The 16,616-nt window shown below is 43.9% G+C and overlaps 1 protein-coding gene across 1 annotated transcript in view; it reads right to left on the reverse strand.

Annotated features, from left to right (window-relative positions):
* Nell1 (neural EGFL like 1) overlaps positions 1 to 16,616 on the reverse strand; it is a 990,534-nt gene that overhangs the window by 957,074 nt on the left and 16,844 nt on the right. The gene's annotated exons all lie outside the window — the stretch shown is intronic.

A 16,616-nucleotide genomic window follows, 5' to 3' on the forward strand; every position in this document is an offset into this window, starting at 1 on the left:
AGATGAATGTCCATTTTGTATCTGTGTATTCAAAGTGGTTAGGATAGATATATAGTTACATTCTCTTAATGAATAGAGGGATTTGTTGTAATAGTGTTTGTAAATAGGATATCATGTCCGCATCTTGTACAGCAATTAACCACTAGGAAGACTGTATGCAATGTGTTAATTATTTAAACTGTCCTACCAATTTGATTTGAAACTGTCTCATTGCTATTTGTCTCTCAATAAAATTATGGAATAAATAAATAAATAACCTGGAGAATTGGGGGAAAAAACTGCCCCCTGATAACCACCTATTGAAAATAAAAGTCCAAACTACTGTCTAAACCCTCCAAGCCTTGCTTACTGCTCCGACCCCAACTCCTACTACTCTCACTCTAGGCACCCTTCTTCAGTGACCATGACTAATGAGACAGTTCCTAAATTCACCAAGCACAGAGCCTTTACACCTGCTACTCCCCGTACTCAATGGGTTCTTTCCCTGGGGGAGGGTACAGCTTCTTCTCTACCGCAAGCAGGTCTCTAACATTGACCCTGCTCAAGTTCCTGATCTAAAAAGCAGCCCCTGTCCCAGTACTTAGCTTTCTTTTCCTCCTAGTACTGTTTACTCACTGAGCAGAAATTACTTATCCATTCATCTACTGGCTAATTGATTGCATCTCCATGGTAATGTGAAATCCATGAAGGTAAGATTATCCCCTTCCATGCTATCTGTCCATCTCCTAGATCAAAAACTAGTGAACACTATGCTCAAATTTTTTTGATTGATCAAGTAAATGAACAGCCTTTCTCTCTGTTCAAAGTTATCTTGTAATTTATTTGTTCATGTGTATTATCTTTCTCTTCTAATTTTATACAAGCATCACAAGGGAATTTGTTCTTGGCAGGCAGGTGGCAGTCACTCAACAAAAAGAAGAGAGAAAAGCCTTCTGCATGCCTCACTCTTTGCAATTGCAGTCAGCCCCCCTCATCTCCCATCCTCCCTTGCTCTGGCTCTGCCTCCTACACACCTCTGTCCCTAGCCCTCCCAGCATGCACACCTAATCCGAGCTCTCTCCCAGCACGGTCCAGCCTTTGGGTCTTGGCTTTCCTATCTGAAAGGCAGCAATGCTATGAAGACACAATGTAAGAGAGTGCTGAAATTTTTGAAGGACGAGCTACATCCTTGGGACGTAATGAAAGAACAAATCCTTACCCCAGTGGAAAAAATACATATACATGCTAAATTTGCTTTCAATTTTAGATTGTTCATGGTCTCTATTTTGATTTTTCATGGACTGCACATTAAGATCTCTGAGGTATAACAGTTTCCTTCTAACAAAGCATCAATCTTCTATTCGCTTTAAGCATACAGTATTAATAATCTTTTATGTCTTACTTAATTTCCAGCTAAATTTTCAGTTCCTAAGGGACAGGAAGCAAAGCTTGGAGCTGCCTGGAATCCACAGTTCCCACATCAAGCCTCTTTGATGATTTATCATGGAGGAAGCCATGGCTAAAGCGCATGGGATTCAGGGAATCCAGGCATCCTGCTGGAAATCCATCCTCGCCCTGCGATTTCTGAGCTGGTGCCAAGACACTGGAGCTCAATGCAGAGACGGAGCAGCTGCTTTCCTTTTCCCTTGGCCCAGACAACCTCAGTCATTTTCTCCATCAGGCATCCCGAATGCATCCAGCTTCCTCCCCACTGGCGGGGCCCCGCACACAGCTTGCCTTCCCACTGCCACAGCAGAGCAGGATGTAAGGTCGGGTGGAAGCAAGTGGCTATAATACCAGCACGCTGGGAGGCGGAGGCGTGAGGAGAGCACACTGGAGCCAAATCTGGGCAACTTACATGACTCGGCGAGACGCGGCCTCAAAATGAAGAATGTTAGATGGGTGGGAAAGGAGCTGACGGGTTCAATAATCCCCAGTGTCAAAAAAAGAACTCATGGCTCTTCTCCATACCCAGAGCCCCAATTTTATTTTGTCGAAAGTGCCCAGTCCAGCACAACATCAGGTAGATGAGAAGTCCTCAAGCACATGACAGACAGACAGACAGACAGACAGACAGACAGACAGACAGACAGAAAGACAGGCAGGCAGACAGGCAGGCAGACAGACGAACAGATGGGAGACACAACTGACAGAAATGAAAATGAAACTTCAAAGCTCTACATAATACCCAAATTCTAGTTTTTATTATTCAACTACCAAGCTGTGCAACATTCAATAATCCTATATCACTTTTCCCACCTGTCAAGGGAGAAAGCTTCAGAGAAAAGGTGTTCTAGAATCCCTGGGTTCTTGAATCCGCTTTGCTTCAGGAGCCCTCGGTCAACTTGTCCTAGGATTCCCACGGCACTGCAGCAAAACTGATGGCAGCACGCCAGCGAGCTACAGACAGGCCACCGGCCCGGAGCTTACAGCCAGGTGCAGGCCGCCACATTTCCTCCCCTCACCACAGCACCCCAGCTCTCTTCTCACACCCCGGGACGTCTGCACTGAGGCAGGAGATATGACAGGACTCATTGAGGGTCCACACCCACCAGCGCAGAGGTCTGGGCAGACGGTTCTTCACAGAAGGATCTGCACCAATGGGGACTGGGAGTCAGCAAGCAAACTCATCTCCCTCCCTTACCTCACGGAGGACTTGGAGGTGCACAGACCAACTGTGGCCTCTGTGAAAACTTCCTGAGAAACCAGGTGGTCAGCTTATCAGGAAACTGTGGCCTGCTTGACACAGAGCTCTCTGCTAGCTGTTCCCTGCTCTTCTCCGCTCCCTTTCCCTGACTTGCACCCCCAAAACCCTGATAGCGTGAACAGTGACTCTCTCCTGTGGACCGTGTGCTCACCGCTATCTGGCACAGTGCAAAAAGCCCTACCTGCATCCCCTCAGCTCATGATAAAAAGAATACTCGCCATCAATGAACACTTACGACAAGCACTGGCTTAAAAGTTTTAGATCACTAAGTCCTGGCCACAGCAGCATGCATTACATACGATTATTATGACTGTGACAAGTGACAAAAGCAAAGCACAGCCAGCTCTCTGAATCTATGGGCTCCACGTCTGTGCAGTCAACCAACGGCAAATCATACATCTTTGGGAAAAACTATTTATTGGACTAAACATGTACAGATTTATTTTTCTTGTCCTTATTTCCTAAACTACATAAGTCCTTACACAGCACTGACACTGCTTCGGGTTTAGGTATGCAAGAAATAATTTTAAGGAAATGGAAGGGTTGCATAAGTCATATGTGAGTACTGTGGCGCCTTGTCGAAGGATTTGAACATGCACACAGGTTGACATAGTTGGGAGAAGGGCGTGTCCCAGAACCTGTCCTTCACAAACACAGAGTGACCGCAGTGTAAGTAACATGCTGAAGGTGACACAAATCCCATTCGGCCAGATGAAATATTGGTATTTCATTCACTATAAATATCACCCACCTTATGAGGTTGGTAATGTGAAGCAGTGTCAGGTCAAGTAATTTGATAAAGTCACACAGCGACTACAGGGCAGAGCTGCAAACGCATCGACAGCAAGGCTGGGTCCTGTCGCAAGAAGCACACAATCGTCTCCGTGCGCTGCAATGTGATGGGTCCACTCCATTCCTCAGCTTGAGAACAGGAAGCCTGCACCGCCTGTGCCCACCTGAAGCCTCCAGCAGTTCCGAGGTGTCTGCACACGGGCCTCCAGCGTTAATTCCAGTTAGATCTTGCCCTACAGCCCAAAGCCTTTTGTTCTTTTCCCCTTTGCCCTAATCTTCCCACTCACCTAGTTCTAAGTGGCAAACTCTGTCCACCATCTCCCTGAGCTTTTCCAAATGCATAAAAGTACTCTACGGGGACCGGGGATACAGATCAGTGGCACAAGCACCTGCTTGGCAAACACAAGGTCCTGAATTTGATTCCAGGTACCAAAAATAAATACATAAATACTGTCTAGTGCTAATGTGTCACAAAGGATGCTCACAAATATTTGGTGCCCTTCCCCGGAGGAAATTATCAATTTTTATTTTTGTTACTATTTGCTTGCAGTACATAACAACCACACTCATCAGCAGCACTGGTACATGCATGATACACCTTGATTCTTTTTACATCCTTTCCCCTTCTGTAGGAGAACTGTCCTTTCTACTTTCCCTTAACTTGGCCCCATGACTTATTTTGGTGAGTGAAATGTGAGTAGACGTGGTACAGAGAGCCGGGAGCTCTGCAACTCTCTTGTTTGCCCACAGTCTGCGGCAACAAATATTCCTGCCAGCTCCCTAACTTCAGCCATACCGGGTCCTGCAGGAGCAAATGTGAGGGAGAAAGGCAGTGAATTCACCAGGGTGAACCTTCCATGTTGCAAGTCACTGTGACCCCGAGGACTGCCCACTGCAACACCTCCCAGCCTCCCTGTCGGTGCAGAGATGGATACAGAAAGGAGGGTGCCTGCACAGCAACCTCAACAAAGACATAGGCGTCCCTCTGGTCTCTGGGATCAGCAGTAGGCAGAAAGCAAACTGGATTCCTAGAGATGAGATTGATGTTGGTTCATATTTTCCAGGTAAGGAACATCTGGTAAAACTGTCATCAGGAATAAACTGGATGAGAAAAACGTGCCTGATAAGACTGGAAAATAGGAAGTTGGGTAGTGTGTTAGAATTACGATTGGCTGTATTTGACAAGGACTAGAACAAAAATGGTATGTTATGTACTGAGTTGTGGCTTCTCCCTCCCAATTCATGTGCTGGATCCTAATGCCTAGCTCCTCAGAACCCTTCCTTCTTGGGGAAGAAAGTTTTTACAGAGATGATGAAATGAAAAAGAGGGCACCGAGGTAAGCTCTAGTCCAACACGACAGGGGTCCTTATGAAAAAGATAAATGTAGACACAGAGATACACACAGGAGGAAAATTATGTGGGAAAGACAGAGAGAAGAGAGCCATCTCCAAGCCAAGGAGAGCGGCCCAGAACAGACTCTTCCCACGTGAGCTCAGAAAGCACCCAGCCCACCAGTGCTTCGATTTGAGACTTCTGCTGTCTAAGTGGAAAGAATAAATGTCTCCTGTTTAACGCACCCAGTCTGCAACACTTCATTTTGGAAGCCTTTGCAAAGCACCACAAGAAGAGCACCAGGATGAGCCAGAAACCTTGCGGATAGGAATGAAAGAGAATAAAGCACCCAGTCCCAGGACTTAGAAGGTTGAAAGAGACGACTCTTTCTCATCTCTAACCATCAAAGATAAAATCGAGAAGGACTCTGGGCAGCCCTGAGGGCAGTATTAAATCACAGGGTTAGACACCCCACCCATTGGGAAAGCATGAACCAGTTGAAGAATGGCAGAAAATCCTTCACATCAGAAATATGAGGAGGGGCTGGTGAGATGGCTCAGTGGTCTAAAGCACCTACTTAGAACAAGCTAAGCAAAGCATAGGGACCACGGTTCAATCCCCCAGCACCACATGCCAGCCAGCCCCGCCCCCTGGTGGGTGTGCTGGCGACACACACACACACACACACACACACACACACACACATAAATAAATAAAAACTTAAAAAAAAGAAAAGAAAAGAAAAAGAAATATGAGGAAAGGAAATTTGGGATCTTCATGGAATCCTGATAGGTTCAGGGCAGACAAAATGAATTGTGTGTGTGGCTCTTGGTACATAAAGCTGAGTGGAACTAAATAGATGATTAAAAGAGCTAGTTTCACCCTCATTTTATAGCCAAAGGACCATGCTACCATATGGCAAAAGGAGGTGGGATGTGGAAAGATAACAGCCCTCATGCCCTCCAGCCTCCTGTGGCCGAGCAGTGGACTGGCAGTCTTTCAGCTGTAATTAACTGTAACTGAAAAGGGAGACTGCTTGTCTCCACAAAAGTGAAGCAAATAGACACAGAAAAACAATGGGCTGAAGATCTCACAAGGGCAGATAAAGACATTGCTCCCTGCTTAGTTTGCCTCTGAAAGACCCATATGTTGAGGCCTTTTCCCCCAGGGAGCGCCACTGGGAATGGTGGAACCAGGAAGAGGGGGAGCCTAAAGGAGGTCGTTAGGTGATGGGGGTGGCCTTGAAGGGAACTGTAGGATCCCATCCCTTCTTCTCTTCCCTGCTCCCTCACCGTGCACCAGGCTCTGTTCTACCACATCCTTCTGCCATAATGTGCTGCCTCCTCCTGAGCCCAAATCTAGTATGGACTGCAGCCCCTGAAGTCGTGAGCCAGAATTTAACTTTCCTACTTATAAATTATCTTGGGTGTTTTCTTATAGCAACAGAAAGCTGACTAACACATTCCCTAAGATAGGTGTCTTTACAACATATGTCTCAGTAAGTCCCAGAATTCATCTACAAGTCACCACTGTGTATTCCCATTCTTTCCATTAAAAAAAAAAAAATAGTTCAGCTATACTGATCCAGTTGCACTGCACATTGCAGGAAGTATAAAATTTGTCTTTGTAGTGCATTGGTATCTAAAGCCAGAGGAGGGCCAGCCAGATAGCTCAGCAGATGAAAGCACTTGCTTAGGCACAGTGCGGCAGCCAGGGTCTGATCCTGGGCATGCTGTGCCGGCCCCTCCCCCAAAGCGCGCTGAGATGGCAGTTGAGACTGGGCATGGTGGCGCATGCCTGCAATCCCAGCACTTGGGAGGCTGAAAACAGGAGAATCACTACAAGTTCAATCAACGTAGTAAGACCCTGCAGACCCTGTAGACTTTGTACTAAATACATTTAAAAAATAAATAAAGCCAGAGAAGACAAATAAATACCTCATGTAAAGGTGCATCACAAGATCCTGGGCTTTCTTCCTACTGCCATGATTAGATGTACTTTTTATATGGTAACCTGACAAAAGCAGGAGAAACTGTTTTGTGTAGAAAGGATACTGAACCAAATATTTGTGACAAGAAGAGAAGATTATAATAAATTTTATTATCATTCACAAATCTTTGCCATCTTCTCCTGGGGGAAGCCAATTCTCTCCATGGGCCAGGGATCTTGCTTTGAATAAAAAGCAACGTACTAGGGCTGGGGAGATAGCTCAGGAGAATACGTGCCTGCCTGGCAAGTGCAGGGTCCTGAGTTCAATCCCCGGTACAGCAAAAAAAAAAAAGGGCAAGGTACTGCAAGACAAAGTCTTGGTGGCCACTCTATGCTCTGTCATGCTTTCATTTTCTTCCACCATGACAAGAAGCACTGATCTAAGTAAAGGACATTCCGCTGGTGAGCTCCAGAAGCCCTAAGTGTCCCCTAATGAGCATGCAGAGAGAATCCCGTTGTTGTTACGCCCAGTGAAACATAGGCTATGTTAAATGACACAAGCACAGAGCGCCTCCTCACTGAGAGGGCCAAGACCATTCTCCTTCTGCCCTCCTCCCCACAGCTGGCTCCTGTTTCTCTTCTCACTGAGGCTGAGTTCTAGACTGACCCCAGCTTGAACACGGCCTAGTCAAGGCTACAGATAAGTGAAGCTCTGGGCACTGATGTCTGATTTGAAGACTAGCAATACACTTTGCCCGGACATCATAAGCTTTTTTTTAGTTTATAGTAAAATAAGATGAAGCCTCTCTTGATGAAATGCTTGCAGGTCTCGTGCCGTCACATACCACACAAGGCTGCACAGCTGACTTCCTAGACCACCATGTTTCTCTCGAGGAGGGACGACAGAGCCACACCAGGGTATCTCACTTCAGAATGCGCCAGCAACTCTTCCACCAAAACGGAACTTTAAACATGAATCTCCCAGCTATTGATTAAGAAGGAAATCTCAGGACCAGGGAGATAGCTCAGTACAATAAGCACTTGCCTGGCAAGCACAAGGGCTTTAGTTCAATCCCCAGTTGTACCAAAAAAAAAAAAAAAAAAAAAAAAAAGAAGGAAATCTCCTTTCCTCTAAGAGGATCAGATTCTTACATCTGGCTGTCAATTAGAACTGCTAGCAAAACTACCAAGACTATCAAAGACTTGGAGCCCACTTTGAATCAGATAAATTATGATCTCTGGGGCGGGTCCTCAGCATCAGAAGTGTGTGTGTGTGCATGTGTGTACATGCACATGCATGTATTCAAGTGTGTATGCAACACTGAGGATAAAACCGAGGACCTTTCACATGCTAGGCAAGTGGCCCGCCACTGAGCTATATTCCTAGTCCTAGCAGCAGGACTTTTAGACATACACAAGCTGATTCTAATACACAACCGGCACTGGAGAGCACAACACCAGACTGCCCCCCGGAGAGCAGAGTCCTACGCTGCCTCCTTCAGCACAACATCTCCAGAAACTTATGTCACGCTCACACACAGCTGATGCTCCATGAAAGAAAGGGAGAAAATCTATGATATAAGGGTACAACGGCCAAAGGATTCCTGACGCAGACCAGGCCATGCCATCAGCTTGGGGCGTTCTCCCCAGGTCTTGACCATGCCGCTTCATTCTTTAAAATTCTCATAATTATCTTTAGAACTGCACTGTACAATTCAGTAGCTATCACCCAAGATGGAAATGTAAAATAACTAAAATAAAACAAAATGGAAAATTCAGTCTCTCTGTCACGCCAGTCACAGTTCAAGTGTTCAGCAGACACGTGGCTTGTGGTTACAGACCTGGGCGGTATAGACACATGGCCATCCCATGGTCAGCGTTGCTCTGGAATCACCAATTTTATTTTTTAAAGTGGTGAGTGGTGATTTAATCCAATCCTCTCCCCTTTATGGAGCGTAATTAAATTTAATGATAATGAACATAAGGACATAAATGCGGGCCTGGCAGAAAAACAACACCACGAGATCAAGGAGGGAGACACCTGAGCATAAACAAACAAGGCAGAAACAAACCGATGGACAAACCTCCTTGGGCCGTGGTCTACAATACTTGGATTATGAATTAATGCGTCTACAGGGCCGTGCCGCTGCGAACCCTGGAACTTAAACAGTGACAAAATGCTGTGGATGTCCAGGTCAGGCCATGGTGGAAGCACCATCTGTCAGTTCCAGCAGCAAATATCATGGAGTTACAGACGATGGCCGGGAATCTGAATGAGAGAAAATGGTGGGGGAAGGTGACGGGAGTCCCAGAAGGAGCCACGAATGCAAGCAGAAATGTCATCCTAGCAGAAGGAAAAGAGAAGGGAGACGATCTACAAATATCTGAGAAAATCTCTCATAAGAAACAGTTTAGACCATTGCAGAATTAGCACAAGTGCTTCGTCAACCCATTTCTTTTTTGACAGCCACAGCAAGTCTTTCTGCAGTGTGGACTAAAAGTGCATGATGTTATGCTAGGGACTGATTTAGGATGGAAACAAGCTAGACAATGTTGAGGAGTTAGTCATGATGTACAGGGTATGAACATTTGAAGGAAATGAGAAAACAGCACACTGAAGGACTTACGAAGTAGTGGCTGGCAACAAATGGAAGATTCTTAAAATAAGATGGTCCAAGAAGTCTCTCTGAAGAAGTGACCTTTACATTGAAACCAGAGAGTAAGTGAGAACCAAATATGTAAAGTGGAGCCATAAAGATGTGGGCTGGGCAAAAGAATAGGAATGACGGGGCACATCGGAAAATCCTGAAGTATTTGAGGAACCCAAAAGTGGCCAGTGAAACTGGAATGGTGTGGAAAGGACCACCAGAGGGGCACGGTATTAACAAGCAGGAATCTTTCCCCAAATGTTCCTAGCAGAGCACCCCAAAAACAGTATTTGCTGCCTCGTGGCGAAATGTTATCTCCATCAGTAGGCTGATGAGGCATAGGATTTTGCACTAATGGACATGGGATGGTAAGGATTCCCTTAAAGAATCTTCTCTATAGTGAAGGATGGCTGAGGTGTGACCAAAAATGCTGTGAATGTTTAAATAAAAATGTATGACAGTAAAACACATGCTCCCTTAATGCCCTTCAAAGTATTCTCTCTTACTTTGAATGCACTACTCCCCCTCTCTTGCCCCTTCTGGACACAGTCCTGGAAGGCCTCTCCAGTGTCATTTACTGGCCCTGTTGGTGTCCTAAATCAATTCAAAACACTTGTGGCAATTTCTCTTACATAAAACATTATGGTGCCTTATCTACCTTACGCACCAGCTCTGATACTGCATAACTTCTGGACCTTCCCCAGGATCACTCTTACCATAAAGGTAAGAGTTTTTACTCAGTTCAGGACATTGAGGCAACCACAATACTGCAAGTAGAGATACTGAGGAAAGAAGACTTGCAAAACTGTGGCAGGAAGGAAAGGATAAGTGGGCTCTAAGCGGTGGAAGGCTTGACAGGATCCATGGTGAATGGCAATGTGTCTTTTACTGTTATAATTTCCTCAATGTAAATATTCACTATATGTTTTTAATCACATTTTGTATCTCCAGAACTTAAGAGCCAGGAATAAGGAACCATTCACAAAGTTGTACAATGTGGTATTATTTCCACACACCCAAACCAAGTCAAGTGTCCATGAGTAGGCAGTTAGCTGAGTACACTGCTAGTGTGCAGAAGCTTAAACTAACGAACCAGATCAAGTACCGTCAAAAGAACAAGATTCAGAAAGACCCGTTCTGTAGTACATCACACACGTAATTTTGTAAACTGCACAAGGCAGCTAACATTTGTCACATGTTTGCTGCATGTTCCCTGTTTTTATGTGAATCAAGTAGCTTGGTCCACAGAGCAACACAGATGAGTGTTACATTTACCTGTATTACAGGAAAAAATGAGGCAGAGAAGTTTAAGAACTCATCCATAGTAAGAGTTGGAACTGTGACTTGAACCTATCCAGTGAACTTGAACCTAACCTAACATGCCCTCCCTATAACATATCTTATATATGGACTCATACAAATGTATAAACATGGTACTCTATGAGCTTGCATGCATACACACACACACACACAGACACACAAACACACGGGCTAATCAACCACATTAGCAATGGCATGGGGGGGTCAGAAGATAAAAAGAGCTGAGACAAGCATAGGGCCTTAAATTTATTTTGTAACTATTTTTTTAAAGCTGTTATGCACATCAGGACTTGCCAAATAGCTCAGTGGATTAAAGCACCTGCAAGCAGGTGCAGGGGCCAGGGGTTCAATCCTCAGGCCTGCAGTGCTAGCCCTGCCCCTGGGGTGCACTGAGATGGCAATTGAGACTGGGCATGGTGGTGCGCACCTGTAATTCCAGCTCTTGGGAGGCTGCAAACAGGCAGATCACTACGAGTCTGATCTAATAGTGAGACCCTGAACACCCTGTAGACCCTTCCCTAAAATACAAAAAAAAAAAAAAAATGTTACACACATGAGGCAAATGACTGTTGCTAGCCAACAGCTGCAGGGTCGCTGTTTAGTATCGTGCTTTGCACTTGTGCCTCATTTTGGTTTTTTTTTTTTTTTTTTGGTTGTTACATTGCATATTGTTATTTTCAAATTACTTGTTTTTTTTTGTTTTTTGTTTTTTGTTTTTTTTTTCCTGAGCCTGGGATTGAACTCAGGCCCTTGAGATTGCCAGGCAAGCACTTACTCAACTGAGCCATCTCCCCAGCCTCTCTTCAAATTACTTGTTCAGATTACCAAATATAAACATGCAAAATTGATCAAAAAATTTAAACAGAAAAAGAAAAGAAGCATTAAATCAAGCAATAGGCCAGTAGAAATCAGCACTATAATTATCCAAAATTTAAAATAACTGCTCTTACTCAGAAGAGAGTTGCTATTTGATGTAAAATAGTGACTGTATACACGTCTCACGCACACTCACGATTGACTTGGAGCAAATGTTACTTAAATGTTTAATTTAACTAAACTACCAGACTGCTACTTTAGATAGTTCACATAGTGAAGTCTGCATTTTGAAAATTTCTTTCCCTGCTATTGTGACTTCACAAGATGGCACTATCTTCTCAGCAACTCTGAGAACAGCTCTCAAGTGGCCGTGGGGGGGGTCCCGGGGGTGGGGGAGAGAGAGAGAGAGAGAGAGATGGAGAGAGAGATGGAGAGAGAGGGAGGGGCTTGCTGGTGTAGCAGGGGTAGCAAAAAGAACCACAATTTTTAAACTGTGACAAAAGAGTCTGATGAGGGCACACTCATTTTACAGCTGAACATCCTCGGTGAACCAGTGAGAAAAGATAATGGGAATCTTCAGTGTTTTGCTAGTGATCCTGTGGCTTCAGTTTACCTGTAAGTTCTGACATTTCTATGGAAACACAGTGACCATACATGAAGTAGCATCTCTTCCAAGACTGTTGGTGCTTTACCCTTTAAATATGGGGGGTTGGGAAAGCCCTGAAAAGGTGACTTTTATTCTGGAGAGTGAGCACCCACTTCCCAAACTGAACTTCTTTGCCTGTTGTGTTTTTTCACAGGGGTGAGTGGCCAGCAGAAGGAGGTGGAGCAGAGTCCTGAGCCCCTCCGTGTTCCAGAGGGAGCCACCGCCTCTCTGAACTGCACTTACAGGGACAGCGCTTCTACGTACTTCCGGTGGTACCGACAGTATCCTGGGAGAGGCCTTGAGCTGCTGATGTCCGTATACTCCAGCGGTGACCAAGAAGAAGGAAGATTCAGGGCCCATCTCGACAGAGTCAGCCGACATCTGTCCCTACCTGTGCCTCATTTTGGGCACGTGTTTTGCACAGTAATTCCCTGTCTAGCTAAAAATTCTATGCCTTTGAAGACCAGAGGTGGGGAGAGATTAAGTGATTTACCCAGGGGCCACGAATACAAGAGCCAAGGCTACAGCCTGGGTCAGCAGGCACGTGGCCCCACGGCTGCCTTGCCCTCCACACTGCCAAGAAGTCTGTGTGCAAGAATTCTTAACAGACCACAAGCATGAGAAAAAAGTCTGCCTCACTTACCACTACAACTTGGCTTCATTGTACGCTTTGGTTGCATCCACATAAAGTTGCATTTTAGTGAAATATTTGCATATCAGATAACCTTACCACTGATTTGCATTTTAGGGATGGGTTTAAACACAAACACACACATACACACACAAAAAAAAAAAAATAGACTAAATACATTAAGGCAAAGCTCAAATAGGAATCAAATCATTAATCAAAGAGAACAGTCCTCAATGCCAATCTAATTCTCCCACCATGAACTCTCAAAGTAACCTAGTCAAATGGCCATAGTGACTAGATTTTCAATCGATGCCTATTGAAACATAGCCCTGTGGTTAGTTCTGGGCTGTCGACACAGCCAGGCTGCCAGGTATTCATCTCCATACCCAGCAGGCCATTCCAACTGGAAGAAAGATGAAAATCCTATTAAATGTAATTCACCAACAGACAAGACAGCCATCTGTCCTGGTTGGTCTAAAATATCCATCAGAAGTTACATTGGCAGGAGACCCCTGGTGGCTCTTAGGAGATGGTCTTGCTCTATCCTGCTGCATGTACAGCTCACTCCAACCCTCACAGAGTAGAGGAACAGCCGTGAGGAACAGGGGACTAAGACACATACTGCAGGCGTCCACCCTGGAGCATGAATTTTGTCCACAGTCACAGCTACTGTGTGTGGTCATGGCTGAGTTCCTAGAACTCCTAGTCCCCATTCCCTCTTCTCTACAGTGAATAGGAAACCACTTCCCAAAAAACAAAGGCCCTCAGGAGCCAAATGTACCAGGAGAGGTCATGCCTTTCTGAATGAATGAATCCAATTCATTGCAAGTTTCCAAGTCTCCGTAGGAATCAAATACAGTGGATAACTGCAAATAGGCACTCCTGGAGAGAAATAAAATAGGAATATTGTCTTGCATTCCAGTATAGGGATTCTGAAATTATTCAAACAAAATATCCCTTATATTCATCTGGTTATGGTCTCTTCCTGATCTCTTTGCTACTCTATCCTTATGCTTTGAAGAGCACCTAGTATAGAGTAGCTGTTGCTATATATTTATTTACTAGTGAAGTATTTTTCTAGCACACAGTTTACTAACAATATTAATTAAAATTTACATTTCTTTTCTTTTTTAATAAACTTATAGTAGCTAAATTAATCCTCTAAAATATTTTGTACTGTAGCATTACCATTGTAATTCAATGTCCAAAGAGGAATCAAATTCTATGGGGGTAAGTAGTTGACCTAAGACCAATTTGTTTGTATGAAACTGGCTGTTATGCATATAGTTCCTAAAAGAATTCTTATTTTACATTCTCGTTTTCTCTCATCTCTGCTCTCCTTTTTTTTTTTAAATATTTATTTATTTTTATTTATTGCATTTATTTATTGTGTGTGTGTGTGTGTGTGGCCAGCTCAGCCCACCTGGGGGCGGGTCTGCCTGGCATGTGGTGCTGGGGATCGAACCGCGGTCCCTGTGCTTTGGCAAGCTTGTTTCAAATAGGTGCTTTAGACCACTGAGCCATCTCTCCAGCCCTCTGCTCTCCTTAATGGGACATTGGATCTTCTGATGGGCAAAACATGAGAGACAGAATGGAATTCAGGACAGATGTTGGGAGTATGCAGATTGGGGAATAAATACTGTTTATTTGCTCTATGATATACAGTTAATCACACAGCCACCAAATGATTTTCCAGAATAAGCCTGCACAGGTGTTAATTCACCCCAGAGAGGGACCTGAAAACCCGCTAGTAGAGTCTTTACTTGGCAAGAGCAAAAAACACCTATATTAGAGAGACACCGGTATATGAATGGAATCACTCCGCTAATTGATTAAATGCAAAGTTATACTAAATCACTCCATTCAGAGTGAGGATGACTTCTAAATGCTCCCAGAGGTAATTAGTGACTAGGTGCATCCAATCAACAGGAAAAACAATTCAGACTTGGGCAACAGTGGGTGGCAGGAAATCTGGAAGATCGACAATAAACAAACCCTCTGGGTAGCTCCATCTCACTCAAATTTTCTGAGCATTAACAACTATAGCTTAAGCCTACAGCACCATTGGTGAAAATGATGGTGCATGGGCAGTGCTCCTACGAATCAAAGTCCCACACTTAATTCCTAACTGTCAAGGTCCTCCACACATGCCAGCTCCTCCAGAAGCCTTCCTAGGTCAGGCAGTAGGAAGGAATTTCTCTCTCACATCACCCACATTTGAATGACTGCAAGCCAGACATCACCCCTGAATCAGCAACTCAGAGGTCACACCATTTGCCCTTCTAGACTCTGAACCTCCTTGAGCGTGCAAGCTTTGCGCTATTCATCGCCTGTTCACAATATCCAATAAAAGCCTAGAAGGCCAAGAGATGCTCAATGTATAGAATCTTCCACTTAAAGTAGCCTAGTTAGTTTATTCTATCTTGTCACACGAAACAAGGTACTAAAAGACACTATCTATTCCTTCTTTAGAAACTCCTCCGAAACAGAACCCCAGAAAAGTAGCACTTTTCCTAGCCATCAAAAAAAGCAAAATATGCTGCTATGATGTCTCTCAGGTAGATGGTTGTTCAAGAAGAAGGGGGTGGTGAATGAAAGCAAGAGACAGGAAAAGGAACATTGTGGGACTGTCCTGCTTCAAGGTTCTATATGGTGAGATTTTTGGACTTGTGTGTAAACATGAGACGTATATAATTCTTTATGCCTATTTTTAAAATATATTCTAATTTTTAAATGTTTTTTCATCATATTCTGTAGGGACATAAAGTTCAACATATCAATACTCGATGAAAAATACCTGTTCCATATTATGCCTAAGATGTTTGATATGCAGACAGATAGTGAAGTAAAGCTTAACAGCCTAAGTTGTTCGATAATAACAACAAGCTTGTCTTCTGGATGGTTAACAACCTAAGTTTGCAGACCAAAATTAGAGAAAAAGGAGGGCCACAAGGAAAGCCAACATTTTGACCCTAGCCTTCTAAGGTCAATTAAGACTCAGGACATATGAGAACTTGTACTGTAACGTCATGTAACTCAGTAGTGTCCCAAATTTTCTGATCAAGGAGATTATGGGGCCAAAGAGGAAAGTGATCAATGATGTAGAGTATGCCTAAGGAGAGTCACATGGAGAGAAAACATTCTCTCAGGCTTTCACAGAGAGCACATTGGTCAAGCATTGGCCATGACTCACCCACGTGGCTGACACTGACAAAGGTTCTACATTCTGAGGTACAGGATCTCAGGATAAATCCTGAGGGCATTTCACTGACCTTAACAGACCCAAAAGCTACAACTCTTGTTGCATAGGTCCTGCTTTATCTTGGTCTTAACCATCCAGAAGAAAGTATAAAAACGAAATATAAGAAATAAACCCATGCTGTTATGTTGAGCTGTGAGGGACTCAGGTCAACAATTTTTGACATTGCCAGTTAAGCGGAAGACCCAACACTATTATGGGCTACTTTACTCTTTTAGAATATTTTGCTGAGTTAACACACCTATAATATTCAAATAACGGAACTTAACAAAAAAAGGGTATATAGATGAATGTCCATTTTGTATCTGTGTATTCAAAGTGGTTGGGATAGATATATAATTACATTCTGTTAATGAATAGAATGATTTGTTCTAATGGTGTTTGTAAATAGGATATCAAGTCCGCATCTTGTACAGCAATTAACCACTAGGAAGAATGTATGCAATGTGTTAATTATTGAAACTGTCCTACCAATTTGATTTGAAACTGTCTCATTGGGGAAAAACAGCAAAATATTAAAGCATTTTCATTCATGCATGCACATTTGGATTCACCT

Source organism: Octodon degus, unplaced genomic scaffold (genome assembly GCF_000260255.1).
Source record: "Octodon degus isolate 3935 unplaced genomic scaffold, OctDeg1.0 scaffold00159, whole genome shotgun sequence".
Taxonomy (NCBI): domain Eukaryota; kingdom Metazoa; phylum Chordata; class Mammalia; order Rodentia; family Octodontidae; genus Octodon; species Octodon degus.